Source organism: Hyla sarda, chromosome 10 (assembly GCF_029499605.1).
Source record: "Hyla sarda isolate aHylSar1 chromosome 10, aHylSar1.hap1, whole genome shotgun sequence".
Taxonomy (NCBI): Eukaryota; Metazoa; Chordata; class Amphibia; order Anura; family Hylidae; genus Hyla; species Hyla sarda.
In genome coordinates this window covers 87,953,457-87,969,344 of record NC_079198.1, presented here as the reverse complement: position 1 = coordinate 87,969,344, position 15,888 = coordinate 87,953,457, and the positions used below count along the sequence as shown (strand labels likewise).

General features: G+C 39.9%; 1 protein-coding gene across 1 annotated transcript in view; it reads right to left on the bottom strand.

Annotated features, from left to right (window-relative positions):
* DRD2 (dopamine receptor D2) overlaps window positions 1-14,568 on the bottom strand; it is a 531,813-nt gene extending 517,245 nt beyond the window's left edge. The window contains exon 1 of the mRNA XM_056542337.1: window positions 13,586-14,568. The gene's annotated coding sequence lies outside the window, so the exon portion shown is untranslated. The remainder of the gene's footprint in view (window positions 1-13,585) is intronic.
* Window positions 14,569-15,888: the final 1,320 nt, after the last annotated feature.

Below are 15,888 nucleotides of genomic sequence, written 5' to 3'. Positions count from 1 at the left end.
CAGATTAAAATTCTGTGCATCAAATATGTGCAGGATACTGTAAGTGTGCATAGACTTTTAAAGGGGTTTCCCCACAAAGATGTCTAAACCGATTCATTATGTTAAAATAAACATATTTTCAATACATACGGATGTACTGTTTGAAAGATATGTACTTCGTACTCCCCCGTGTGCCTTCTGTGTTTTTCCCTGTTGCCCTTGGTCATGACTGTCTTAAGACATACACTTAAACAGTAAAGCATGCTTAGTTCAACTCATACTGTTCATTAGTCAATGTGCAAACAAGTGTGTCCTCTGTTGCATGTCAACTGCAGGGTCACAGTTCAGAGAGAAAACCAGGAAGTGATCAGAATAATTTTTTTTCTATTCCTTAAAAAAAAAACAAAAAAAAAAACAGCACCTTTGTACTCCTGTACACATGTATTTGGAATGCACCTGATTGCACTAATATTGCCTTATGGGAAACCCCTTTAACCCCTTAAGGACTCAGGGTTTTTCAGTTTTTGCACTTTTGTTTTTTCCTCCTTACCTTTTAAAAATCATAACCCTTTCAATTTTACACCTAAAAATTCATATTATGGCTTATTTTTTGCATCACCAATTCTACTTTGCAGTGACATTAGTCATTTTACCCAAAAATTCACGGCGAAATGGAAATAAAAATCATTGTGCGACAAAATCGAAGAAAAAACGCCATTTTGTAACTTTTGGGGGCTTCCATTTCTACGCAGTGCCTATTTCGGTAAAAATTCCACCTTATCATTATTCTGTAGGTCCATACGGTTAAAATGATACCCTACTTATATAGGTTTGATTTTGTCGTACTTCTGGAAAAAATCGTAACTACATGCAGGAAAATGTATACGTTTAAAAATGTCATCTTCTGACCCCTATAACTTTTTATTTTTCCCAGTACAGGACGGTATTAGGACTAATTTTTTGCGCTGTGATCTGAAGTTTTTATCGGTATGATTTTTGTTTTGATCGGACTTTTTGATCACTTTTTTTTTTTTAATGGTATAAAAAGGGACCAAAAATACGCTTTTTTTGGACTTTTGAATTTTTTTGCGCGTACGCCATTGACGGTGCGGTTTAATTAATGATATATTTTTATAGTTTGGACATTTACGCATGCGGTGATACCACATATGTTTATTTTTTTTTATTTACACTGTTTTATTTTTTTTATGGGAAAAGGGGGGTGATTCAAACTTTTATTGGGGAAGGGGTTAAATGACCTTTATTAACACTTTTTTTTTACTTTTTTTTTTTTTTTTGCAATGTTATAGGTCCCATAGGGACCTATAACACTGCACACACTGATCTCTCATGCTGATCACTGGCATGTATTAACACGCCTGTGATCAGTGTTATCGGCGCTTGACTGCTCCTGCCTGGATCTCAGGCACGGAGCAGTCATTCATCGATCGGACATGGAGGAGGCACCGCGGCGGCGGTCCCGAACAGCCCGACTGACTAGCCGGGATAATTTCACTTTCACTTTAGAAGCGGTGGTCTGCTTTGACCGCCGCTTCTAAAGGGTTAATACCGCACATTGCCGCGATCGGCGATGTGTGGTATTAGCCGCGGGTCCCGGCCGTTGATGAGCGCCGGGATCGACGCGATGTGATGCGGGGTTGCAGCGCGACCCTGATTCATATCGCGGAGTCGGCGTAGGACGTAAAAGAGGTCCTCCACTGGAAAACATTTATTTATTTATTTATTTTTTTAATCAACTGGTGCTAGAAAGTTAAACAGGTTTATAAATGACTTCTACTTAAAAATCTTAATTTCTCCAGTACTTATCAGATGCTGTATGCTCCACAGGAAGTTCCTTTTTGAATTTCCTTTCTGTCTGACCACAGTGCTCTCTGTTGACACCTCTGTCCATTTTAGCAACAGTCCAGAGTAGGAGAAAATCCCCATAACAAACCTATCCTAGCATATGAGGATAGCATATGCTTCACTCCCCAACTCAGTCCTGAGACCCACTGTGATCACAAGTTATAACCCGGTGAATTGAGTGGTAGCATATGCTTCACTCCCCAACTCAGTCCTGAGACCCACTGTGATCACAAGTTATAACCCAGTGAATTGAGTGGTAGTGTGTGCCTCGCTGCCTGGACTCCATAGACTATAGTAGAGTAAATAAGTTGGATGGTGTGGCCAGCTAAGCAGCGTTGTACACTGCCTCACGGTCACAGCAGCGTAGTAAAACTCATGGTCACAGGGGTCTCAGGAGTTTTTACAAATTACACTAATGCTTTAACCCCTTAAGGACACATGACGTTCTCATACGTCTTCATTTCTCATACGTCTCCATGTCCTTAAGGACACATGACGTATGAGAATATCATGTGTTTTACCGGCCCCCCGCAGCCATCTGGAGCGGAGCCGGTGCCCGATGCCTGCTGAAATGAGGACCCCCCATGTCGGCGATGGCCGCAGATCGCTGGACAATTCAGTCCAGCGATCTGCGGCGGATTCCAGGTCAATCGTGTCTCCAGTAACCCGGTGACCCGGAATTACTGGCTGATCGGGGCCGTCAGAGACCAGCAGGGGTGAGGTGGCAGGTTTCCCGGCCGACGAATCAGGGCGCTTGGTGCGGGTGTCACTCCCGCACCCGCTCCGCCCCTCTTCCGGAGGACGTGAGCGGGAAGAAGACCCCGGGTGCTGGGGACCCCGATCCCCGGCGTCCCTGTTGGGATTGGGGCCCCTGGAGCGACGGCGGCGGGACTGACCTGCACGGCGGCAGCAGCGTGGAGCAGCAGCAGGAGGTGAGTGACAGCCTCCTGCTGTTGCTTAGCAACAGCTCCCAGCATGCAAAAAGGGCATGCTGGGAGCTGTAGTTATGCAACAGCAGGAGACAGACCACCACAACTCCCAGCATTCCTTTATGGGCATGCTGGGACTTGTAGTTTTGCAACAGCTGGAGGCACATTTTTTCTATGGAAAAGTGTACCTTCAGCTGTTGTATAACTACAACTCCCAGCTTGCACAATCAGCTAAAGTGCATGCTGGGAGTTGTAGTGGTTCATCTGGTGGTTGCATAACTACAACTCCCAGCATGCCCGTTGGCTGTCGGTGACTTCTGAGAGTTGTAGTTTTGCAACAGCTGAAGGCACACTGAGTAAAGTAGCAAACCAGTGTGTCTCCAGCTGTTGCATAACTACAATCCCCAGCATCCCCAGCCAAAGTAGTATGCCTCCGGCTGTTGCATAACTACGAGACCCAGCATGCCCTTCCGCTGTCCGTACATGCTGGGGGTTGTAGCTTTTGCAACAGCTGAAGGCCCACTGGTTGCAAAACACTGAGTTTGTTACCAAACTCTGTGTTTCACAACCAGTGTGCCTCCAGCTGTTGCACAACTACAACTCCCAGCATGCACTGATAGACCGTACATGCTTGGAGTTGTAGTTTTGCAACAGCTGGATGTCCCCCCCCCCCCAATGTGAACGTACAGGGTACACTCACATGGGCAGAGGCTTACAGTAAGTATCCGGCTGCAAGTTTGAGCTGCGGCAAATTTTCTGCTGCAGCTCAAACTGCCAGCGAGAAACTACTGTGAACCCCCGCCCGTGTGACTGTACCCTAAAAACACTACACTAACAAAAAATAAAATAAAAAGTAAAAAACACTACACATACACATACCCCTAGACAGCCCCCCTCCTTAATAGTGTGCCACTGTTTCCAAAACGGAGCCTCCAGCTGTTGCAAAACAACTACTACCAGTATTGCCAGATAGCCACTGACTGTCCAGGCATGCTGGGAGTTTTACAACAGCTGGAGGCACCCTGTTTGGGAATCACTGGCATAGAATACCCCTATGCCCACCCCTATGCAATCCCTAATTTAGGCCTCAAATGCACATGGCACTCTCACTTTGGAGCCCTGTCGTATTTCAAGGCAACAGTTTAGGGCCACATATGGGGTATCGTCGTACTCGGGAGAAATTGTGTTACAAATTTTGGGGGGTATTTTCTGCTATTAACCTTTTTAAAAATGTCAAATTTTTGGGAAAACAAGCATTTTAGGTAAAAAAAATATATATTTTTTTTACATATACAAAAGTCGTGAAACACCTGTGGGGTATTAAGGTTCACTTTACACCTTGTTACGTTCCCTGAGGGGTCTAGTTTCCAAAATGGTATGCCATGTGTTTTTTTTTTTTTGCTGTTCTGGCACCATAGGGGCTTCCTAAATGTGGCATGCCCCCAGAGCAAAATTTGCTTTCAAAAAGCCAAATGTGACTCCTTCTCTTCTGAGACTTGTAGTGCGCCAGCAGAGCACTTTTCACCCCCATATGGGGTGTTTTCTGAATCGGGAGAAATTGGACTTCAAATTTTGGGGGGTATTTTATGTTATTACCCTTTTTAAAAATTTAAAAATTTTTGGGAAACCAAGCAATTTAGGTAAAAAAAATGTTTTCTTTTTTTTACATATGCAAAAGTTGTGAATCACCTGTGGGGTATTAAGGTTCACTTTACCCCTTGTTACATTCCCCGAGGGGTCTAGTTTCCAAAATGGCATGCCATGTGTTTTTTTTTTTGCTGTCCTGGCACCATAGGGGCTTCCTAAAGGTGACATGCCCCCCAAAAACCATTTGTCGCTCCTTCCCTTCTGAGCCCTCTACTGCACCCGCCGAACAATTAACATAGACATATGAGGTATGTCCTTACGCAAGAGAAATTTGGTTTCAAATACAAGTAAAAATTTTCTCCTTTTTACCCCTTGAAAAAATTTAAAAATTGGGTCTACAAGAACATGTGAGTGTAAAAAATGAAGATTTTGAATTTTCTCCTTCACATTGCTGCTATTCCTGTGAAACACCTAAAGGGTTAATACACTTACTGAATGTCATTTTGAATACTTTGGGGGGTGTAGTTTTTATAATGGGGTCTTTTATGGGGTATTTCTAATATGAAGACCCTTCAAATCCACTTCAAAACTGAACTGGCCCTTGAAAAATAGTGAGTTTGAAAATTTTGTGAAAAATTTCAAAATTGCTGCTGAACTTTGAAGCTCTCTGGTGTCTTCCAAAAGTAAAAACTCATAAATTTTATGATGCAAACATAAAGTAGACATATTGTATATGTTAACCCAAAAAAACTTTGAGAGCTTCAAAGTTAGAAAAATGCAAAATTTTCATTTTTTTCATCAAATTTGGGGATTTTTCACCAAGAAAGGATGCAAGTTACCATAAAATTTTACCACTAAGTTAAAGTAGAATATGTCACGAAAAAACAATTAAAGTTACACCCCTCCACAGACTATGGACTGTCATTTCCTTATCACAAGTACAAAAATGTAGAGTTGAATAGGCACTATAGTAGGGGTCTCCAAAAAACATTGTTTATTTAGGGGTTCCTTATGATTAAAGGGTTTAGAATTCTAGAAGTATTTGATGAGAGATTTTTATCCCCACTTTTTGAAGTTTATGCCAAGAAAACGTATTACACTTCACTGGTGACTCTGAAAGGGGTTATCCATCATAAGGTTTAAAAGTAATATCAGGAAGCAAAGGTTTAAAAGTAATATCAGGAAGTATTACTTTACTGAGAGAGTAGTGGATGCATGGAATAGCCTTCCTGCAGAAGTGGTCGCTGCAAATACAGTGAAGGAGTTTAAACATGCATGGGATAAGCATAAGGCTTTCCTTCATATAAGATAGGGCCAGGGACTATTCATAGGATTCAGATTATTGGGCAGACTAGATGGGCCGAATGGTTTTTATCTGCGGACACATTCTATGTTTCTATAAGGTGATTTTAGTATGTACCTGCCAGACAGTGGACATGCTTAGAAAGGATCTGTGTTTGTCTTAAATGGCTATGTTCTGAATCTACCATAACATTAGGGCTATCTTTTTTTTGAAATGACTATTTCCTGTTGGAAATCCCTCTGTCAAACTACGTCATAGTCCCATAATACCTTGCTTGTGAGTGTGAGGTTACTTTACTCCCTCCCACACATCAGCCATTGAAGCACAGGTGAGCTGCCTTCCATGTTGTGCTATAAATAATAGACAAGTGTTTTCTAACCAGGGTGCCTCCAGCTGTTGAAAAAACTAAAATTCATTGCAGGATGATCTCATTCCCACCCAGCGGTCACTCCACCCAGTGAAGCAGGACAGGCTCCCTGTCATCACCTGACTAGTGATGTAATGTCTCAGGCAGCACTGCTACCTTCAAAAACCTGAGATGACACTCATTTTTTATGCTGCTAAAAATAAATGTTGTGGCAAAGATCACATAAGAATTGTGAGACCACCATCAAACACAAGTACAGACACTATAATATGAACTACACTAACTTTACAGCCCATGTAGCATAGACAAATAAAAAAAGAATCCTGGAATACCCCTTTAATTACAATTGTAACTGAAATTACTATTTCCTGGTGTAATTGTCATGTTCTGGTGGATGTTCTAGTCTTTGCTCTTGTCTCCTACAGCACTAGTGGAATTATAGGCTTTATGAACAGCTTTAAAAATAGAAACATTTATAAAATAGATATTGCCTGCATTATTTAAAAAAAATAATTAAGCTAGATAAGTAAAATGGTCACTGATAAATATTTGACGTGTCAAACATAGTCTGGTAAAATCTAAAACACTGTATAAGTCATGTTTCCTACACAGGGCAAAGATGCCACCTACTGGTTTCTATGTAATTTTCTGTTTGTTATTGATAGCCCCTCAGTATTCTGTTTCTATCATATCCTTGGGTATTCAGAGTTGACCTCAATTACAAGGGATTTCTAGAATTGATTGGAAGTTTATGGCTGTGAAAAAAAACTGATTTTAGTGCAAATATTTAAAAAATAAATAAATATAGATACAAAAATATCAAATCACGGTCCAGGTAATAATTAATCTAAAGAGTATTTGATATAACAAATCTATTTAAGCAGAAAGTTGACACATTTAGAACATTTACTGCATAATGTAACATAGAAGCTTTCACAGTATACAATGCCTAGATGTTTATACCTTCTACAATACATCTTATTTTAGAACATGATTGGTAAATCCTTTGCATATACACATTAGGGTGTCAAATTCAAGATCTTTCACAAGTATATTTCCACTGCAAAAGTCTTTAATAAAACATGAGCTGCATGACCGCTCATATGACAGGTAGATAGATAGATAGATAGATAGATATATAAACAGGAATAAGTTGGCCATCACTACTGATACCAGAACTACTGCATGGACCTGGCATACAGGTGCACGCTGCTAGGCTGAATATACATAAACAGGGGAATACAGCAGCACACTGTTAGCACAAAGATACAGATAAAACATGAAATGCTATACAGCTATAGTGCAAAAAATGAAAAAATGAAAAAGTGAGGTACTTAGCTCACAATTTTGCGGCCAAATAGTTTGGACCATCCCACCAAAGGTGGGATGGTCCAAACTATTTGGCCGCCAAAATGTGAGCTAAGTACCTCACTTTTTCAATTTTTGCACTATAGCTGTATAGCATTTCATGTTTTATCTGTATCTATGTGCTAACAGTGTGCTGCTGTATTCTCCTGTTTATAGATAGATAAATAGATGTAAAATTCATAGACAGGTAGAAAGAGAATAGATAGATGGAGGATTTGTAGATAAATAGATAGATTTTGGACCTCTATTGAGAGATTTCTTTTGGACTGGCTGCTCTTTATGGGATAGATAGATATGAGATTCCATCACATGCCAGCAATGTTTCTGCCGCCCCCAGCTACAGAATAAAACTGCACACTAGTTCTTTACTATTCGTGAGTGCTGCAGTGATTCTTCTATTAGATAAATAATGGATAATTGATAGATAGTTAGACAAATAAAGCCAGGTGTACACAGTAGTTAGCAGGGCCAGGTCCACAGTCCTGAGATTAATGTAAAAGTTACTATTTTTGCTTAGATAGATAAGGTATCTTGGGTCTTGCATATAATACATACCAGAAGGGTTGTATATAGACAAGTGTATATATTTATTTGGGTAGCGTAACTACCTGTCATTAGAAGGTAGTGCAGTGTAGGTAGCTAAAGTGAAGCTGGCAGGTCAAGGAGCAGAACACATATAAGTCAATTTGCTTTTGCCATTGTAAACAGATACAGCGCTGTGGGCCCAGTATATCTCGTAAAGCCCTATTCCTACAGACATGCATTGCCAAAAAATAAAAAAAAACAATAACAATATTGACAGTGTGTACAGTTATTAATATCTGTTATTACCACTCTCTATAGTATGTGTCTAGGGGATAAGATGCCTAAGGCTGGAATAACCCTTTAAAGCGGCTTCTGGGATTAGACATAAGGTAAATATAACAATTTCTATTGTGTTAGAAAACAAAAGACATGCAGGAAATAGAATGCATCAAAACAATGATTGTCAATGATCAGTAAAATACAAGCAGATAACACCAGTTCCAAAATACACAGTTTAATAAGATTTATGAAGAGGAAACCCTTACACATGTGAACTGGCATAAACCATTATTTGTCCCAGCTCTTAAAGGGGTACTCCGGTAGAGTACTTTTTTTTTTTTTTTTTTTATCAACTGGTGCCAGAAAGGTAAACAGATTTGTAAATGTCTTCTATTAAAAAATCTTAATCCTTCCAGTACTTATTAGCTGCTGAATACTACAGACAAAATTATTTTCTTTTTGGAACCCAGTGCTCTCTGCTGACACCACGAGCACAGTGCTCTCTGCTGAATTCTCTGTCCATTCTAGGAACTGTCCAGAGCAGCATATGTTTGCTATGGGGATTTTCTCCTACTCTGGACAGTTCTTAAAATGAACAGAGATGTCAGCGCAGAGCACTGTGCTCGTGATTCAGCAGAGAGCTCTGTGTTAAGAAAAGAAAATATTAGCTGCTGAATACTGCAGAGGAAATTAAGTACTGGAAGGATTAAGATTTTTTAAAAGAAGGGATTTAAAAATTTGTTTAACTTTCTTGCACCAGTTGATTTAAAAAAAAAAAAAAAGTTTTCCACCGGAGTACCCCTTTAATCATTGCATTCAGGTGTTTCATTCAGTCCCATTGCCACAAGTGTATACATCAAAATCCAGCACCTACCAACAGTCTGCCTTTGCAAATATTTGTAAAAGAATGGGTTATTCTAAAGAGCTCACCGAATTCATGTAATAGGACACCACTACTACAAGAAGCCAGATCATGAAGTTCTTCCCTGCTTAATCTTCTACAATAAACTCTAAACAACAAAGTGAAGATCATGTAACATTTTACAGCAGATCGCCAAGTGCTGAGAAGCATAGTGCATAAAAGCCACCAATGTCCTGCTGACTCAATGACAGCTCTACACCATCAAGCAAAATGCCAAATGTTGGGTGGAGCTTGTAAAGCATGCCACCTCTGGATTCTGGAGCAGTGGAAACGTGTTCTGTAGAGGGACAAATCACATTTCTCTATCTGGCAGTGTAATGGACAAGTCTGGCTTTATCATTCAGGGGCACTTAAAGGGGTAACATTGTGGTCCCACGTTATAGAAAGGGAGCGGGTACAGGGCGTACAGGTACGCCCTTCATCCTCAAGAGGTTACTCAAGGGGTACTCCAGTGGAAAATATTTTTTTTATTCAACTGGTGCCAGAAAGTTAAACAGATTTGTAAATTACTTCTATTTAAAAATCTTAATCCTTCCAGTACTTATCAGCTGCTGTATGCTCCACAGGAAGTTCTTTTCTTTTTTAGTTTATTTTCTGTCTGACCACAGTGCTCTCTGCTGACACCTCTGTCCATGTCAGGAACTGTCCAGAGCTGCAGATGTTTTCTATGGGGATTTTCTCCTGCTCTGGACAGTTCCTGACATGGACAGAGGTGTCAGCAGAGAGCACTGTGGTCAGACAGAAAATAAATTAAAAAAGAAAAGAACTTACTCTGTAGTATACAGCAGCTAATAAATACTGGAAGAATTAAGATTTTTAAATAAAAGTAACTTACAAATCTGTTTAACTTTTTGTTACCAGTTGATTTAAAACACTTTTTTATCCACCAGAGCACCCCTTTAAAGGCATAAAGGTAACTACAAAGGGACAATAGCGGAACAATGGCATCACCAACAAGCCACTTTGCCTCTGCTATAGTAACTAAAATTAACCTAGGGTAGCAAACTGTCCCAAGTTAAAGCTTAGCCTGCCTTGGGTAGGTGGGTAGTAGAAGCATCAACCTTATATACCTTTTACTCACTAGTTAAAGCATACCAAAATATATACATGTGTATGAAAAATACCTTTTGAAAAGAAACTTCTATAGAGGAAATAATAATAATTGGCAATAATATAACAAAAAAAAATTAATAATAATAATAATAATAATAAAAAAAATAATAATAATACATTCAAATATTGAATTAAAAGTGTATGATTTTTTTCCTCCATGGCAATATAGTGATCAGCAATGATGAGACATATATCAGTTTGTCACTCTTTGTACAAAGTGACAGAAACAAACATATCATTGTAGTGACATTGTGATTTCCAATTATATTTTCAAAGAGACTTTCTTAAATATTTTCTAATACTATTCAGTGTGAAAGAAACAATAAAACATAATTGTTAATATGAGGTATATGTTCTCACTTGTATTGTTAGTGAGGAGCAATATTTACAAGCAGGAAAACTAAACAATTAAAGGAGTACTCCGGGTTGGGTACATTTATGCCTATTCTAAGGATAGGGGATAAGGGTCTGATTATGGGAGGTCCGATCACTGGGATCCCCTGAAATCTCATATTCAACACTGAATGAATGGAGGCGTGTCGACCACCACACAAAGCGATGCATCTCTATGGGATAGCCTGAGATACCCGAGTACAGCGCTCCGGCTTTCCCCTAGAAATGCATTGTGGGGGGACATTGGCTGTGTACTGTGGTCAACATGGCTTTTTCCATGCAGAAAGCTGGGGTGCTGTACAAGACATTGCCGGTGGTCCTAACAGTTGGAACCCCCCTTCAGACACAACCCACCTAACCCAGAGTACTCCTTTAAAGTATTTGTATTGGGAATGTATTTTGTAAGGCAGATAGATAAGGTTTCTTTATCATATGAGTATAGTGTAATGCAACACAAAAGTGTTGTTGTTTTCTTAGTGAACCTACACTAAAATATTATCAGGGCTTTGCATAATTGTATTTTCTGCTGTCTGCTGTTCATAGTGTAAACATATTACCAGCTCTGAATAAAGACTGCCAAACTTAGGACCCCAAAGCTGCAAGGCAGGGATTCTAATCACTCAGCCCCATGCTGATCTCCTAATGATAATGAACTCCTAATGTATTCTTATAATAACAAGTCTTATCACAAGGAGAGTATTTTCATAAAACATCAAGGAGGTCCTGATTTCTGATGAAATTTTAAGTTCTCCAGGGGGTTGAATCACATCTGTCATGACAGTAGATCTCTATTGATGAAAAAAAAAGGTTAAAGGAGTACTCCAGGGAAGTAAAACTTATCCCCTATCCAAAGGATGGGGATGAGTTTCAGATTGCGGATGGTCCGACCACTGGGACCCCCCCCAATCCCGGGAACAGCATTCTGGAAGTCCCCAGAAAGGGGACATGCCCTCTCCATTTATCTCTATGGGAAAGGCAGAGATACCCGAACATCGGTCGACATGCCCCCTTCCTGGGGACTTCCAGGGTGTGGTGCAGGAGGTGGGGGCTGGCTGTGTCCCAGCTTAGGATCCACCCCATCTCAAACTTATTCCCTACCCTTTAGATAGAGGATAAATGTTACTGCACTTGAGTACTCCTTTAATACAATGAAAATATGTACAACTTTTATTTATTATCATTTATTATTATTATTATTATTATATACTAATAACAAAAGAAGAAATTTTTTTGTCTGGTATCACACAATGTTTAAGGGGCTGTCTGGGTAACTCAGAAAGTGTAATACTTCATCAGTTATTTGGTGGTCTTGTAGAAAAGTGAAGCACTTGCATCTCATTGAGAGTTCTAAAAGCAGAACAGCAGGGAAGCAGAACATCTGGGATTTCCTTCCGACAACAATTGTGCAAAATGACAACCCATCTAAACAAACACTGACTTCTTTACAGAAATTCTCATATTTCTAGAGTTGAAAACAGTTTTTCCAAACAGCGTGCCTCCAGCTGTTGCAAAACAACAACATCCAGCATGCCTGGACTGACAAAGACCAAAGGCTGTCCAGGCATGCTAGGGTTTGTAGTTTTGGAACACTGATCATTGGCGCTCAGTGTTGTAAAAAATAATAAATAACCATACACATAAAAAAAGAAAAAAACATTTTTTACAGCAAAGACTCAATGTTTGTAATGTAATAGAACTTGCATTGTATGATAAGACCAGTGTTTTCCAATCAGTGTGCCTCCAGCTGTTGCAAAACTACAACTTCCAGCATGCCCGGAGAGCCGAAAGCATGTTGGCAGTTGTAGTTTTGCAACAGCTGGAGGCACACTGATTCGGAAACACTAGATTATACAGTAAGTCCATGCAGTAAACAGCTTTCCATTTCACTGTAACTTTTCAATGCCAGGCAGTTCATGCGCTCTCACAGTAAAATGAGTATTATAGGATACTATTATAGTATTAAGGATAACTGCCCAGTGGTAGTGACTACTTCCAAGAAGCCTAGTAGCCACCAATTCAGGGACAAGTAATAGCTATGAATTGCCATGAATATACCACACTTGATATTATTGCAATTGTTCCTGTATACTTTTATATTTCAAAGCTCTCCTACTGGCAGCCTCTGACCCCCCTCCTGTCAGGTAATAACACCATTGACCTACATAAGGTAGCCTTTTATTTCCCACAACCATCCATCAATGTCATTCCCTATTTAATTCTAATAGACCAATTACCTAGTAACAGGACAACAACAACAACAACAACATGACTTTATCACAGTAGCCTCTTGTGTTGGTAACATGAGCGCATTGCTTTTATTAGAGCCTTCTAGGAGCTGAAGAGTTAACTATTGCTTCTTATTAAAGGTCTGCATGGTGCATGGGGGGGAAGCTAAACTATCCCCGACACAACCTTGCAGAATGCATTTTTTATGGTCTGCTATTTAACTCCTTCATGCCTGCAGCATACTGTTCCCACTGGGGATAAGGCGCGTGCTCCGATTCATTAATTTATTGACGTGGACATGTGTTAAAGACCTTTGTCCAAGAAGCATTAAGAATAATTGCAATGCTTAATAAGCCTTGTCAATAAAGAAAGAACGCACATTTCCCACTCAGCCTGGTGTAAACATAGTTAAAGGATTAGACTGGTAGTTGCCTTTAAAAAGATTAGGCAAGGCATTAAGGTAGGTTATCGACACTGCAAATATTTACGGGTCAATCAAACACACCAAAATCATGTATTGACCACATGGTATGTGTAAATAATGTATACACCATCAGATTCCAACATGTTCTTTCATAATGTGTACATTCTCTGAACCCAGGAAAGATGTTATATGCATTAAAAAGCCCCGGCAAGAATGAGCTATTATAGTCTAAGTGCTATTTACTAGAAAAGGTTCCATGCATATCTGCCTATCGAAGTCATTATTATAACAAACATTATCTTACCTTCAAGCCATAAGACTCAAGAATGATGCATCACAAAGTAGTGACTGCTAGATCCACACTTTCTGGTTCTTGTAGTTCTAGGGAGTTTCCATCATCAATGAGATGAAACACACGCAGAAGAGAGGTCTATAAAGAGTCTATGAGGAGGGCCATTAAGTTAGTCCTTATAGCTGTGAATGGTCAGGATACAGGGATATTAATATTAAGTCAGCTCTGAACCTTGAAACTTTGTCACCGATTCAGAAGGATGATTCCTCAGATTTGGACTTGGACACCAAGAGCTAACACTTACTGCCTCTCCTAATATATTAGGGCGAAGAAACTTTCAGAAACCTTCAAATGTTTTATTTCAGAAGCTAGGAGTTATGACTTTGTCAATCTAGACCTTAAGTCAACAGATCCCCAGAATCAACCAGGGGTTTTACTCACGGATATCCAACAGTTTTGAAGAAATCATCTATCACTCTTAGAGATTTCTTAAGGGCATGTTTTCTTCACATTGAAGGTAGAGCCTTATATTTTCCAAAGAAGCAGCATAGGAAACGCAGTGATCAGAAGAGAAGAAGCACTTCAGTGATTCGTTGAGATGGGATAGCTTATGCTACCAGCAAGGAAAAAGACATTCAGCACTGAGACGTGGACAGCTCCTCTGAGCACTCAGCACTGGATAAGGTGGGATCTCTTATGCTACAAGAAGAGAAATAGAAATTCAGCACTAAGGTCTGGACAGCTCCCTTGAGCTCTCAGGTGTGGAGGAGGAGTTCATCTCCCATCCTAGAAACCCCACTTATCTCATTCATTTCCTTGTGTAGTCCCTCCTTTTACATCATTCCTGTATTTTTTGCTGTCCACCCTTTCCATTCCTTTCTAATCACATCGTTCTACTTACCATTTAGTTACTCTTAATGTTCTCTTGATAATATATTTGGATAAAAACATGCAATTAATTGCTTAAAATAATGAATGCATACAACTGAGCTTTCCCTTCCTTAGCATATCCACTCCTACCTTTGCAAACAGTATTTGTCCATTATATTCCTTACATTTGCATTACAACAATCCCCATGTGTATCTTTGAGCTGATGCTTTTGCACTTCTAATTTTCATTTTCCGTTGGTTGTAAACTTCCTGTTCTTGTTTATAAATATGATATGCTGAAGGAGCAACCTGTAAATGTAATAGTCTTAGTGATACTAAACTGTAGATAGCTACTGCCTCTGCTGCTGCTGCTGCTGTGCTTCATCAGCAGCAGATCACAGGTTATAAGCCAATGCCCTCTCTCAGCCTTCAGTAGCTGTACAGTATAGCCCCGTGGATAAAATCAGTAAAGGGGGATGTCCAATTGTATATACAATCACAAGAGGAGACCAGATTACTCTTGAGGCTACGGTAAACAAAGAAAACTGGTTAAATTCAAGGCAGAAACAGCCCTGCTCAATGTAAAACCCAGCAGGGAATTATTGCCTGCTCAGAAGAAATGAGATGTGCTGGGTTACATTTGTGTTTGCTACAATTAACAAATGATACAATATTTATTTTACCTTTTTTTCTAAGTTTTACGAGTTATGGATATAAAAGCTATATATAAATGGTTGAATACAGTTCCATACAGTACAGAGGGTGTATTGTGGATAATCCATGATAGTATAAAATCTATTGTATGTAGAAGAATGCATTTAGCATAATAATGCTGTGATAGTAACAAGTGACCACTGTGAGCAGTCAGTAGCTGTTAAATCTTACAGGGAAAATGTATATCAACAGCAGGTATTTCTGAATCCACATCGAAGATGAATATAACTATATCAAAGCATCTACAAGTGCTAAAATACAGTTACCCGAAGGGGTGTGTCGTGCCATAGTGGTGTGAATACACTACTCCAGAGCTACTGCCTGCTGCCATCTTTTTCATTCCTCCTGGTGCTACCATATGGGGAAGATTTCTAAGAAATTGGAAGGAAAGTCCCATATGAGATCCTTCTCTCTTTTTATGGACTAAAAGCCTTATTTTATGCAGTCTCAGCACCCCAGGACTGAGGCCATGCTGCCTGCTATGGAGGACGGTGCCATAACAGAGCAACATGCTCGCCTGCTATTATTATGGCCCGTCTCCTCCTTCTTATTAGAATTGTCTGCTCCGGCTTCTGAACTGCAGCTCAGGGCTCTTGTGGTGCCCTACAGGCTGCCAGTCATCTCTTTTGGTCCCCTGCTTCCTCTGGATGCTGGGACTGTGGAGACAGAGGTTCTATATAGCTTTCTCCTCTGTGTGTATCAGAGAATCTGTTGTACCTGGAAACTATGAA